Below are 15272 nucleotides of genomic sequence, written 5' to 3'. Positions count from 1 at the left end.
TCCCCTTCCAAAGTGAATGTCTTCTTTACTCACATTCTACTCTAATCTGAAATATATAACTTTCAACTCTACTCAGGTACATGTTTATAAACCTCCTTTGCTGCTGCTAAGTCGCTTCAGTCATGTCCGACCCTGTGAGACCCCATGGATGGCAGCCCACCAGGCTCCTCCATCAATGGGATTTTCCAGGCAAGAGTACTGGAGTGGGGTGTCATTGCCTTCTCTGTTGCTGCTGCTGCTGCTGCTAAGTCACTTCAGTCGTGTCTGACCCTGTGCAACTCCATAGATAGCAGCCCACAAGGCTCCCCTGTCCCTGGGATTCTCCAGGCAAGAACACTGGAGCGCATTGCCATTTCCTTCTCCAATGCATGAAAGTGAAAAGTGAAAGCGAAGTCACTCAGTCGTGTCCGACTGTTAGCGACCCCATGGACTACAAGCTACCAGGTGCCTCCATCCATGGGACTTTCCAGGCAGAAGTACTGGAGTGGGTTGCTATTGCCTTCTCCGTTAGCAATGCCTAACTCACACTGTCTCCAGCTCCCAACTCCCTATCACCTTCTTCCCCACCTATAAAATCCTCACCTGCTAGCACTCTACAACAGTTTACTTCTCTCCCTGGCAAGCTTCTGTCAGCACCTGGGGACACAGAACCCAGACACTCAGTAGACCATACCATGAGAGGGGGTAACGACTGTAAGACATCTTTTGTCATCTTACATTATAACCCAGGGCAGCAGAAAGCACAGGATTGGCTTGGCTTTCTGACGTCAAGGAAAACAAATGATACAAGACTTGGCAAGTATCCAAAGTGGCTTAGCAAGGAGCTTCCAGTATACTTGCTGAAACAGTAAGTATCTGAAAGGTTTCTTTCGCCACCCTCTCTCCATTCATCCTTGTTCTGTCATCACTAGCATCACCCTAACAAAGAATGTAAGGAAAGTAGGGCAGGAGAGAAGCACTGACAAAGGGGAAGAGAGAGGGAGGAAGAGAGAGGAGGAGGAGGGGGCATAAGGAACACCCTTAGTATCCAATACCCATAAAAAATTTGTTTTTAATTCCCTGGCTATCACAGATAGAGGCTGCTGCTAGCATTTAAGATAAGATTAGTTGGTGTTGTGCTATCAGCACCTCCACATTTTCCCTGCAGGGATTCCTTCTGACAGGCTGAAGCTGGAGGCATGTCTCAGGATTAACACCAGCTAATGATTATACACTAAAGCTTTGGGACTGTTGGACTAATAGGATTAAGCAATGGCAGATGCAGGTCCCCGTTCAGGTTAAAAATGCACTTTTTACATTACAAAGTCAGGCAGATCCCTTTGAACATGCAATGAATATGGATGTTTTCAATTATCACAGTCTTCCAGGGCTATACGATATGGTAAATTAATCCCTTTAGAACATCGGAAACAGGACAAAATAGCCTTCTTGAAGCCGAAATCCCTCGTTTTAGATTTTCTTTCATGGGGATAAGCAGCGGTACACCTCACATAATTAATCTTATTACAAACAGAGAGAGAGAGGAAAATTTTTTTAAATGTGTAAAAATTGTTTAAATATTTGAGAAACTGAAAGAAAAAGAAAAAGCACTTTGAAATCAACATCTCTTAATTAATATCCAAACAGTCAAACATACAAACATAAGGCGTGACAAGCAAAAGGCTGGATGTGTGTTGAGATGGGTTTATATTTCTCTATGCCTCAGGCTGCTAGTGAAACAAGAAGGAAAGGAAAAAAATTAAGGTTACTTAAAAAAAAAATGAACAAAATATTAACTGCTAGTAGAAAGCACTATTTCTAAGATATCTGGGTTGATCTGATCTTATGTTCCAGGCCCTGGGAGGAAAGGAGAAAGAAAAGGGCATAGTGAGATATTTATATTTCGCTGCTGCATGAAAGGGTCTCTGCTTCCCAGTAGATCAAAACCATCACTCGGAATAGCTGGAACATAAATCCCCATTATTACAATTAAATGGGGCTGGTTGTGGACTTTAGTAGCAGGGTGAACCTCTGGAGTTTCATGTGTTTGATTGACTTAAGAGAGGAAGGGTGGGTAGGGAGGGAAACAACTATATATAGGGAGAACTTCCCAGAGAAAGCTGTTTGAGCTGTCAGCAGGGAACGGAAGTAGTTTTACAATCATCAGAATAAAGCAGGCTTACCAGCATGGGACTGATTCTTTGAAAATTCGAAAGCCAAATATCTTAATATTTGGCCTGAGCAATTGTATTAACCCTCATTAACTGTTGATAGAATCATATTGCCGAACATCACTCCCCACTTCATGATGTGGGCCAATTAATCATGTGGGTAGTTTCTCCAACAAACAGGAATCCTGCTTTTCTTTTAATTGCAAACTGAAGGAGAAAAAGTAAGAAAAGAGACTGTACCAGGTTTCTATATTGAGTCCACATGTTATTTTTTTTTTAAAGCCTGACATGGTTTATTTCTAGGAAACCTCTTGGAGACTTCCACCCAGGATTCAAATAAAGTCTGAACCAAACAGTTACAACTGAAGAAAAGCATGATGTAACTATGGAGCATTCACTCAGGTTCCAACATTGTGCGTCACTCAAGAATACCCAGGCATCAAACTCCTTCATTTCCGCAATGATCCAGTACAACTGGATACCTCTACCCGCTTGACTAGGATCTTCTATGAACATCAACAGTCTAAGGTGCCTGCTCAGTAAATATTAGCTTCCCTGGTGGCTCAGATGGTAAAAGCATCTGCTTTTACGGGTTCAATCCCTGGGTCGGGAAGTTCCCCTGGAGAAGGAAATGGCAACCCACTCCAGTTCTCTTGCCTGGAAAATCCCATGGATGGAGGAGCCTCATGGGCTACAGTCCATGAGGTCGCAAAGAGTCAGACACGACTGAGCGACTTCACTTTCAGTAAATAGTACTTGGACAGACTAAACTACTTAAAGATGCTAGCAAACTTCCATAAACATCCTTATTTTTTTTTAACTTTTGATTGAAAAACTCATAACAGAATGAAAGAAATTATTACTATTTTAATTGGACTATTGGGCATTCCTCTTATTTTTGTTTTTCACTGCTTCTCTGTCACTGCACAATAAATTCAGAGGATATAAACTGATTCTCAGAAAGAAAGAAAAAAAACAAAAACAAAAACTGCTCTCCCTGTAAAAGGCATCAAGAAAATTATTGTGTTAAATATGTATGTCTTCTTTCTTGGAAAAACAGAAGTTGATTATTTTTTCAAATGATCTTAATCTTCCCTAACACCGTGCATACTTTAATGGCATACATTAAGATAAGCATTACTCAGTTGTAGTGTGTGTGGGAATCACCTAGAATGACTGTGAAAACAAGTTACTGTTGCAAAGGTCTGTGATAGAGGCAATTCCAAGGAGCTTCCAAGTAACAGAAAAGCTGATGGTCCAGGAGACCACACTTTGAGTAGCAACAATTCATTAACATACCAAAGCCACTTAATGAATAACAAGTAACTCAGACTTGAGGAAATCAAGCATGTCTATTCCACACATTGCTCTTCTAACAAAGTATATAATGTTATCAACTTAAGAGTAAATGATGATAATCAAAACATCCCATTTCCTGGGCTTTTTCCTAAATATCAGTCTCCTGTCCATTCTACCAATTCTTAATTGGTTTAGTTATTTGCCCTCCAAAATGATATTACAATAAATTTACCATTTGAATAGCTTTTAAACCATCATCTTCATTAATTACAAGTCTACTAGAATTTTTATTATTCCTCAACCATCTTAAAAACTGACAACATTAATGTTATCATTTTCAAGTGAAGTTTATTAGAGTACTGTCACATTTAGAGGCATTTTGCATATTATATCAGTTTGATCTGCAAGATATACACTAAAAACTTTCATGAATTGCTAGATTATTTTCAATTCTAGATTATTAATTCAATTCTGATGTCAGTACCAAACCATATTCCCTTTGAAATTCTTAAATAAAACCTAATTTTCTCCCAAATTTGGTACATTTAACAATGCATATTAGGTATTACACAGCCTATAACCTGGCCCTGGGAAGGAAGAGGGCACATAGATACAATGACTGCAGATCACATCTTTGCCATCCCAATAGTTCTCATACTAGCAGAAGGAGCAAAAAAACACACATTTGTAATTCAATGTCATATATGCAATAATAAAGGTAAAACCAAAGTCTAATCAGAACACAAATAAATAAACAACTGTTGAATAGCACTAGAGAAAGGTATTTAAAAGTTTTGAAGGATGAATAGACATCTAGAGAAAATAAATCTGAAAGCACATGCTGTCAATACAGAAAACACAAAAATAAATCAACCAACACTGGGTAAGAAGACCAGGATGGCTTCAAAGTATATCAAGCTGCATATTTCAGTCCAGCACAGAACCCCTGCTGTGACACAGGTAGAGCAATTCTCTGCTTTGTTTCCTCCACCTGGCTCCCTAAGGAACAGTAATGTGGACTGTAGATTTAGGCCCCTATCTCCCTGCTCCTTTGGCTTCACCATGAGTTTCTGTCTAAAGCACTCATTTTGCATAATGCTTAGCACACAGAATATCATTGTAAAGACTCATAATCACAAGAAAGACAAGCCTACGAAAAACATGGCACAGTGGGAACCACTGTGGCATGTGCTTCCTATACTTAAGCCGTGGGTCCACAGGATGGGTGGGAGCGAGAAGAACCACAGTCTCTTCTTCCTGCTTTACACTGTGGACTCCGTGACAAACAGCAATAAAACATGGCATTACATTCCCAGGAGCTCAAGAATGACTTTAAAAGTTCATTCATTAGCCACTGACCTCACACTCAGCGTGGTCCACAGCAGTTTGAGAAGGTAAAATGGAAGGAAAGAAATGAACGCTGCCTTCAAAGGAAGTGCAGATTAGCTGCGAAGGTAAGATACAGAGATACAGAAGCAGATGCCTGTGTGCTTGCTAAGTTGCTTCAGCCGTGTCTGACTCTTTTCAACCCATTGGACTGTAGGCTGCCAGACTCCTCCATCCACTGAGATTCTCCAGGCAAGAATGATGGAGTGGGTTGCCATGCCCTCCTCCAGGGGATCTTCCTGACCCAGGGATTGAACCCACATCTCACGATTCCCGCATTGGCAGGCAGGTTCTTTACACTAGTGCCATCTGGGAGGCCCACGGAAGCGGACACATGATAACAGATCTGACCGTTATCATTTGGAAAGACCACACACGCGAAGTGGACACCACAGATGAAAATCTTTGCATACTTTGCATCAACATCACACCAAGTTTAATATCAAACCAGAAATGTTATTACATTTCTTACAATAGGCACACATTGGATATAATGACAATCACTGAACAGAGAAAAGAAAGGTTATATCAGAAAAAGTATTATTACAGTCCCTGATGTAGATTCAGGCACACAACTAGAAGAGCTCTGCCTCAACAACGTGAAAACCTGCAGTTAGAATGTGTCCTTCTGTCACAACCACTTTCAATCCACGTGGTTTTTAAACCAAGTTTTATTATGAACCAATGTGTCATATTCCATTTCCTTAATTGCATCCCACTGTACTCTCACACTTCCCTCTGCAATCTGCTTGGCTTGTTATGTTTGAACTATGGGCCTTTTCAACATGAATTTTGTAAAGCTGGAAATGACTGAGTCCTCTGTGATTTAAAACCCTCTGAACCATACCTTCTCTAGTGCCTAAATCACTGCTTAAGTGGCTGGCAGACACTTATTTCTAATCGGAGATGTTCATTAAATAAGTGATTAGAAAGCACGGTAGATGTGGCTAATTGTTGACGGGCCATGAAAGGACATTAAACACATCTTGTCTGAAGCTTTCACTGATTGTTAGCAATGTGTTAAAAGTTGCCCTGGTGTCTTAAACTAGTTAATGGTATTAAACTTGTGAGTAGAGTGAGTTTGACTCTGGGGAAAAACTAACTCGATATTATTTTTCTACAGGGCTCAAAACCTTTACACAAAATCCAGCCAAATGTTCCTGATTCTAGGGAACATGTTATTTTAGCCTTCATGATGATGACTCAACACTGAGCCTTACTGCTCAGTAAGATTCCAACAGAGATGACATTTTGCAATCCCCAGCAGCAACATGTCCCCTGTCTGGAGGCGAACCAAGAAAGAGTTCGCTTCAAATGAGCCTCTAAACAGCTGTCAAGTCAGAATAACTTTAAGTCATTACCTATCTGAGCCATGTTGAACCAATGACTTTTAAGTGGTGAAAATCTCCGCATCGTGTTACTAATCTCACTGGCGAGCAGTGGCTATGTCAACAATCAACGTTCCCTCTTAGTAAGCAGGCAAAAATAATACACTGCCCATGATCTGGAAGTTAAAGGACCAGTTGAGAGGTTGAAAAGTTCAGAAATGAGGAAGTAAAAAACATGCCTCCTTAGAGCTTTGCCTCTATGGAGATTCATGACAGAGTTTAAATCACAATGTGCCATGAAAGAATTCACTCCACTCTGACTTGCTAATGTTTAGCAATGCAAACCTTCCCCACAAAGACATATAAGCTGCCTTCCTCTAGTCATCTTTAACTTGGATGATGAGCTTGGACCCAATTTCCTGACCAATTAGCAGCTCAAAGTAAAGAAATAGGGAACAGCTGTAAGTCTCTAACTATGATTACTTATAAACCCTTCAAATCTAGACTCAAATAGCTTCCCTATAGTTTTGTTCAATTGATTAACTCCAACTGGTTTATCACTAAACCATTCATTTACTTTTATAATCCATTAAAGTCTTAGATAAAATGCATTTTGTGTCCCTTCTCGGGCCTTTAATAATTAGCTGTGTCTACCATGTCTTTTAATCTCTCATTTAATGAGTGTCTCCAATCTTTAATAATTTAAAAGGATATCAAGCCAAGTATCAATTAAAGGGAACCATTCTAGGCAGCATACACAATAAGTGTTAAATCAGTGGAGAAAAGCACATACAGCCCTGTGGCTTTCTACTTCAAGAGCACTTGAAAACTATGGGATTATTTCAAAATATTACACTTCGCTGCTATTTATTTTAGTTATCTTACAGGCAAAATTAAATATTAAAAAAAAAATGAGCAAGAAGCATTTCATACAGATTCAAGAGAGAATCATGCAGGGCAATATCCAGTCTAATTCATTTCTAAATACATTCCAACTGGCCCAACTCACCTCCACTGGCCAAATATACTAGATAGCTTCAGCTACAGTTTAACTACTGTTGTTAACCCTTTCAATTTCCTGACCTATCTTAAAACTCTTGATTGTTCCAAATATCTAAGCCATATTACCTTTAAGCCAAATTACCTTACAGGACAAGGCTTCGACACACATATTTGGTTTTGGTAACAGATCAATGTTGGACCATTGGTATCTCTTCATTCCTGGAAGATCACTGGAAAAAAGTTAGCTCAAAAGGGTGGTGGCCTTCTTAATAGACCTGAAAAAGAGCCCAGGTATACCCAACCCGACTAAGCTTCAATCACCTGAAGGAGATTTTGGTAGACTATTCACAGGATAGTGAATGGTCCCCTCTCAACGTCAAGGTGCAATGGTGCAATGGTCCCCTCTCAACATCAAAATCCTTACAATGGCTTGAGGTGGTGTCTAGCTTCACACCCCATGAATTTGGGCTGATCTTGTGATTTTCTCTGGTGAAAGACACATGGCCTGAGGCCAGACCTTAAGAAGCCTTTCACATTTCTGTTCTTCTCCTGGACACTTGCCCACATGCCTTGTGAACAAACCTGTGTTACTCTGCTAGAGGATGAGAAATCATGTAGAGGAGTTAACTGTCATAGCTAATGACCCTGCTCACCTCCAAGGTGGACAGACTCAGCTAACCCAGCAGCTAATTGGTATCTGCTCATTCTTGGAAGATCACTGGAAACAGCTAATCATAGATATGACAGATCCTAGCCCCAAGAGCAGAAGAATTGTCCAGTGGAGCCCAGGCCAAATTTCTGACCCACAAATCATGAGTCAAATAATTGGATATTGTTGTCTTAAGCATTTAAGTTTTGGGGTGGTCTGTTATCCAGCAAAAGCTACATGATATAATGTCACAGATTTTACTAGTTGGCCTCCTGGGAACTTTCTGTATAAAGCAAGGCTCCAAATCACCCAATACCAACAAAACCAGATTTTCAAAGCTAGACCCATGATTTCCAAATACTCTCCACCCTGCAGTCACTATATCACTGTCTTCAGTAATTTCTCAACTACCTCTGAATATGATCCTGACTGTTATAAAGTCTAAAATCCTATCATGTCCCACACATGAAATTTCCTCCATTAATCCCATGTATGATAGGAAAAGACTTATTAAAAAAAAATCCTTATCAATCATGTTAATACACCATCCATAACCATTTGGATATTTCAGTAGCAGTCAGAGGATGTTTCTGGAGCTCTCAGACCAACAGCCTTCTTGGCATCATTCAGGTACACATGCAGATCACACCATCCATGTCTTCATAAGAAATTGATTCACAGGATAATAGTAGGAGTAACACATATGTTTCTTCCCTAACATACCTACTTCAATGAATAACTACCACAGAGTTCTGACACTTTCTGATGACATCAGGAGATAAGGTTGAGCTTTTTCTGGGTGCTGCTGTATCACTGAGTCATCTGGTTTTTGCCTGCTGCTGGAGATAATGATGTTGAGATGTCAGTCTTGATGTCTGTATCTTAATATGCTTAATATCTTAAGCATATTAAGATATGCACTGATGTCCTTAAGCATGGGTCAAAAAGGAGGGCATGGAAAAGGACATGGAAATTAAAAAAAAAAAACTCGTTTCTTTGTTTCACCCAGTCCTATGAGTCCAGTGAAAGAAAGACCAGCTTTCCTTGTCTCTAAATCCACAGCCACAGCTACGCTACCCCACAAGCTTCTGCCTGTATTTTTCCCCTCATCTGCATAGCATGCAATCACTTCCAAAAGATCAACTCAGATAAAACACACCCTGCATTCATACTTTTTACTATAAGTCATTTTGAATACAAATTTCTGAACCTGTCAAAAGTCCCTAAACATTGTTTTGCTTGGAAGGCTAGTCACTATTTAGAGGATCCAAAATACCAATCTCTTTTGAACATAGATATTAAAATGTACAGTCTGGCTTTGTTTTGGTTCCTTCTTGCATCTCTAAGAAAGAAATATCAGTTTCCTATTTGTTTAGAAATTTAGAAACTCTTCTTTCTTAATTTATTTTAATTGGAGGCTAATTACTTTACAATATTGTGATGGTTTTGGCCACACATTCACATGAATCAGCCATGGGTGTACATGTGTTCCCTATCCTGACCCTCCCTCCCATCTCCCTCCCCATCCCATCCCTCAGGGTCATCCCAGTGTACCAGCCCTGAGCACCCTGTCTCATGCATCAAACCTGGACTGGCAATCTATTTCACATATGATAATATACATGTTTCAATGCTATTCTCTCAAATCATCCCACTCTCAGCTTCTCCCACAGAGTCCAAAAGTCTGTTCTTTACATCTGTGTCTCTTTTGCTGTCTCGCATATAGGGTCATTGTTACCATCTTTCTAAATTCCATATGTATGCATTAATATACTGTATTGGTGTTTTTCTTTCTGACTTACTTTGCTCTGTATAATAGGCTCCAGTTCCATCCACCTCATTAGAACTGATTCAAATGCATTCTTTTTAATAGTTGAGTAATTTTCCATTGTGTATATGTACAATAGCTTTCTTATCCAATCATCTGCTGATGGACATCTAGTTTGCTTCCATGTCCTGGCTATTGTAAACAGTGCTGCAATGAACATTGGGGTACATGTGTTTCCTTTGATTCTGGTTTCCTCAGTGTGTATGCCCAGCAGTGGGTTGTATGGCAGTTCTATTTCCAGTTTTTTAAGGAATCTCCACACTGTTCTCCATAGTGGCTGTACTAGTTTGCATTCCCAGCAACAGCATAAGAGGGTTCCATTTTTCTCCACACTCTCCAGCATTTATTGTTTGTAGACTTTTTGATAGCAGCCATTCTGACAGGCGTGAGATGGTACTTCACTGTGGCTTTGATTTGCATTTCTCCAATAATGAGTGATGTTGAGTATCTTTTCATGTATTTGTTAGCCATCTGTATGTCTTCTTTAAATAAATGTCTGTTTAGTTCTTTGGCCCATTTTTTTATTGGGTCACTTATTTTTCTGGAATTGAGCTGCAGGAGTTGCTTGTATATTTTTGAGATTAATTTTTTGTCAGTTGCTTCACTTGCTATCATTTTCTCCCATTCTGAAAGCTCTCTTTTCACCTTGCTTATAGTTTCCTTCATTGTGCAAAAGCTTTTAAGTTTAATTAGGTCCCATTTATTTTTGTTTTTATTTCTGTTACTCTGGGAGGTGGGTCATAGAGGATCCTGCTGTGATTTACGTTGGAGAGTGTTTTGTTTATGTTTTCCTCTAGGAGTTTTATAGTTTCTGGTCTTACAGTTAGATCTTTAATCCATTTTGAGTTTATTTTTGTGTATGGTGTTAGAAAGTGTTCTAGTTTCATTCTTTTACAAGTGGTTGACCAGTTTTTCAAGCAACACTTGTTAAAGAGATTGTCTTTTCTCCATTGTATATTCTTGTCTCCTTTGTCAAAAATAAGGTGTCCATAGGTGCATGGATTTATCTTTGGGCTTTCTATTTTGTTCCATTGATCTATATTTCTGTCTTTGTGCCAGTACCATACTGTCTTGATGACTGTAGCTTTGTAGTGTAGTCTGAAGTTAGGCAGGTTGATTCCTCCAGTTCCATTCTTCTTTCTCAAGATTGTTTTGGCTATTTTAGGGTTTTTTGTATTTCCATACAAATTGTGAAATTATTTGTTCTAATTCTCTGAAAAATACTGTTGGTAGTTTGATAGGGATTGCATTGAATCTATAGATTGCTTTGGGTAGTATACTCATTTTCATTATATTGATTCTTCTGATCCATGAACATGGTATATCTCTCCATCTATTTGTGTCATCTTTGATTTCTTTCATCAGTGTTTTATAGTTTTCTATACATAGGTCTTTTGTTTCTTTAGGTAGATTTGTTCCTAAGTATTTTATTCCTTTCATTGCAATGGTGAATGGAATTGTTTTCTTAATTTCTTTTTCTGTTTTCTCATTGTTAGTGTATAGGAATGCTTGGGATTTCTGTGTGTTAATTTTATATCTTGCAACTTTACTATATTCATTGATTAGCTTTAGTAATATTCTGGTGGAGTCTTCAGGGCTTTCTATGTAGAGGATTTGTCATCTGCAAACAGGAGTTTTCTTTCCAACCTGGATTCCTTTTATTTCTTTTTCTGCTCTGATTGTTGTGGCCAAAACTTCCAAAACTATGTTGAATAGTAGTAGTGAGAGTGGGCATCCTTGTCTTGTTCCTGACTTTAGGGGAAATACTTTCAATTTTTCACCATTGAGGATAATGTTTGCTGTGGGTTTATAATATATGGCTTTTATTATGTTGCTCTTTACAGCATCGAACCTTGCTCCTATCACCAGTCACATCCACAACTGGGTATTGTTTTTGCTTTGGCTCCATCCCTTCATGCTTTCTGGTGTTATTTCTCCACTGATCTCCAGTATATTGGGCACCTACTGACCCAGGGAGTTCCCCTTTCAGTATCCTAACATTTTGCCTTTTCATACTGTTCATGGGGTTCTCAAGACAAGAATACTGAAATGGTTTGCCATTCCCTTCTCCAGTGGACCACATTCTGCCAGACCTCTCCACCATGACCCACCCATTTTGGGTGGCCCCACACGGCATGGCTTAGTTTCATTGAGTTAGACAAGTCTGTGGTCCGTGTGATCAGATTGGCTGAGGTATGTTCCTTCTATGCCTGCTTTCTGGAGGGTTTTTATCTAATCACATGTTGAATTTTGTCAAAGGCTTTCTCTGTATCTATTGAGATAATCATATGGTTTTTATCTTTCAATCTATTAATGTTGTGTATCACATTGATTGATTTGCAAATACTGAAGAATCCTTGCATTCCTGGAATAAAGCCCACTTGGTCATGATGTATGATCTTTTTCATATGTTGTCGGATTCTGTTTGCTAGAATTTTGTTAAGGATTTTTGCATCTATGTTCATCAGTGATACTGGCCTGTAGTTTTCTTTTTTTGTGGCATCTTTGTCAGGTTTTGTATTAGGGTGATGGTGGCCTCATAGAATGAGTTTGGAAGTTTACCTACGTCTGCAATTTTCTGGAAGAGTTTGAGTAGGATAGGTGTTAGCTGTTCTCTAAATTTTTGGTAGAATTCAGCTGTGAAGCCATCTGGTTCTGGGCTTTTGTTTGTTGGAAGATTTCTGATTACAGATTTGATTCTGTGCTTGTGATGAGTCTATTAAGATTTTCTATTTCTTCCTGGTTCAGTTTTGGAAAGTTATGGTTTTCTAAGAATTTGTCCATTTCTTTCAAATTGTCCATTTTATTGGCATATAGTTGCTAATAGTAGTCTCTTAGGATGCTTTGTATGTCTGTGTTGTCTGTTGTGCTTTCTCCATTTTAATTTCTAATTTCATAGATTTGATTCTTCTTCCTTTTTTCTTGATGAGTCTGGCTAATGGTTTGTCTGTTTTATTTATCTTCTCATAGAACCAGCTTTTAGCTTTGTTGATTTTGGCTATGATCTCCTTTGTTTCTTTTTCATTTATTTCTGCCCTAATTTTTATGATTTCTTTCCTTCTACTAACCCTGGGGTGCTTCATTTCTTCTTTTTCTAGTTGCTTTAGGTATAAAGTTAGGCTATTTATTTGATTTCTCTCCTGTTCCTTGAAGTAGGCTTGCATTGCTATGAACCTTCCCCTTAGCACTGCTTTTACTGAATCCCATAGGTTTGGGGTTGTTGTGTTTTCATTTTCATTCGTTTCTATGCATATTTTGATATATTTTTTTATTTCTTCTGTGATTTGTTGGTTTTTCAGAAATGTTTTGTTTAGCCTCAATATGTTTGTATTTTTAATAGTTTTTTTTTTTTTTTTCCTGTAGTTGACATGTAATCTTACCACATTGTGATCAGAAAAGATGCTTGAGATGATTTAAATTTTTTTTGAATTTACCAAGGCTAGATTTATGGCCTAGGATGTGATCTATGCTAGAGAAGTTTCCGTGTGCACTTGAGAAAAAGGTGAAATTCATTGTTTTAGGGTGAAATGTCCAAAAATATCAACTAGATCTAACTGGTCCATTGTATCACATAAAGTTTGTATTTCCTTGCTAATTTTTCTGTTTAGCTGATCTATCCTTAGGTGTGAGTGGGGTATTAAAGTCTTCCACTATTATTGCATTACTGTTAATTTCCCCTTTCATACTTGTTAGCATTTGCCTTACATATTGTAGTGCTCCTATGTTGGGTCCATATATATTTATAATTTTATATCTTCTTCTTGGATTGATCCTTTGATCATTATGTAGTGTCCTTCTTTGTCTCTTTTCACAGCCTTTATTTCAAAGTCTATTTTATCTGATACAAGTATTGCTACTCCTGCTTTCTTTTGGTCTCCACTTGCATGAAATATCCTTTTGCAGCCCTTCACTTTCAGTCTGTATGTGTCCCTAGGTTTGAGGTGGGTCTCTTGTAGACAGCATATATAGTGGTCTTATTTTTGTACCCATTCAGCCAGTCTTTGTCTTTTGGTTGGGTCATTCAACCCATTTACATTTAAGGTAATTATTGATAAGTATGATCCCATTGTCATTTACTTTGTTGTTTTGGGTTCGAGTTTATAAACCTCTGTGTTTCCTGTCTAGAGAAGATCCTTTAGCATTTGTGGAAGAGCTGGTTTGGTGATGCTGAATTCTCTGAGCTTTTGCTTGTCTGTAAAGATTTTGATTTCCCCTTCATATTTGAATGAGATCCTTGCTGGGTACAGTAATGTGGGTTGTAGGTTTTCCTCTTTCATCACTTTATGTCCTGCCATTCCCTTTTGGCTTGAAGAGTTTCTATTGAAAGAGCTGTTATCTTTATGGGGACCCCCTTGTGAGTTATTTGTTTTTCTCTTGCTGTTTTTAATATTTGTTCTTTGTGTTTGATCTTTGTTAATTTGATTAATATGTGTCTTGGGGTGTTTCACCTTAGGTTTATCCTGTTTGGGACTCTCTGGGTTTCTAGGACTTGGGTGGCTATTTCCTTCCCCATTTTAGGGAATTTTTCAACTATTATCTCAAGTATTTTCGCATGGCCTTTCTTTTTGTCTTCTTCTTCTGGGACTCCTATGATTCGAATGTGGGGCATTTATCATTGTCCCAGAGGTCTCTGAGGTTGTCTTCATTTCTTTTAATTCTTTTTTCTTTTTACCTCCCTGCTTCATTTATTTCCACCATTCTATCTTCCACCTCACTTATCCTAACTTCTGCTTCAGTTATTCTACTGTTGATTCTCTCCAGAGTGCTTTTGACCTCAGTTATTGCATTACTCATTACTGATTGACTATCTTTTATTTCTTCTAGGTCCTTGTTAAACTTTTCTTGCATCTTCTCAATCCTTGTCTCTAGTCTATTTATCTGTAAATCCATTTTGTTTTCAAGATTTTGGATCGTTTTTACTATCATTATTCTGAATTCTTCTCAGGTAGATTCCCTATCCCCTCCTCTTTTGTTTGGTTTGGTGGGCTTTTATCATGTTCCTTTACCTGGTAAATATTTCTCTGCCTTTTTATCTTGTTTAGGTTGCTGAGTTTGGGGTGGCCTTTCTGTATGCTGGAAGTTTGTGGTTCCTTTTTATTGTGGATACTCCTCCATGTGGGTGGGGTGTTGGATGAGTGGCTTGTCAAAGTTTCCTGGTTAGGGAAGCTTGCATCAGTGTTCTGGTGAATGGAGCTAGATCTCTCCTCTCTGGAATGCAATGAAATGTCCAGTAGTGAGTTTTGAGGCATCTGTGGGTTTGGTGTGACTTTTGGCCACCTGTATTTTTGTGCTCAGGGTTATGTTACTGCATTGTTGGAGAATTAGCTTGGTATGTCTTTCTCTGATACTTGTTGGCTCTTGGGTGGAGCTTGGTTTCAGTGTAGGTATGGAGGCTTTTGGATGAGCTCTTGTTGATTAATGTTCCCGGGAGTCAGGAGTTTTCTGGTGTGCCATGGTGTTCTCAACTTTTGGATTTAAGCCTCCTGCCTCTGGCTTTCAGTCTTACTCTTACAGTATCCTCAAAACTTCTCCATCCATACAGCACCAATGATAAAACATCTAGGTTAATGGTGAAAAGATTCTCCACAGTGGGGGACACCCAGAGAGCTTCACAGAGTTACATGGAGAAG

Source organism: Bos taurus, chromosome 8 (genome assembly GCF_002263795.3).
Source record: "Bos taurus isolate L1 Dominette 01449 registration number 42190680 breed Hereford chromosome 8, ARS-UCD2.0, whole genome shotgun sequence".
In the NCBI taxonomy this organism is placed as follows: Eukaryota; Metazoa; Chordata; class Mammalia; order Artiodactyla; family Bovidae; genus Bos; species Bos taurus.
The sequence above is the reverse complement of the archived record's forward strand: the minus strand, read 5'-3'. Positions refer to the sequence as shown.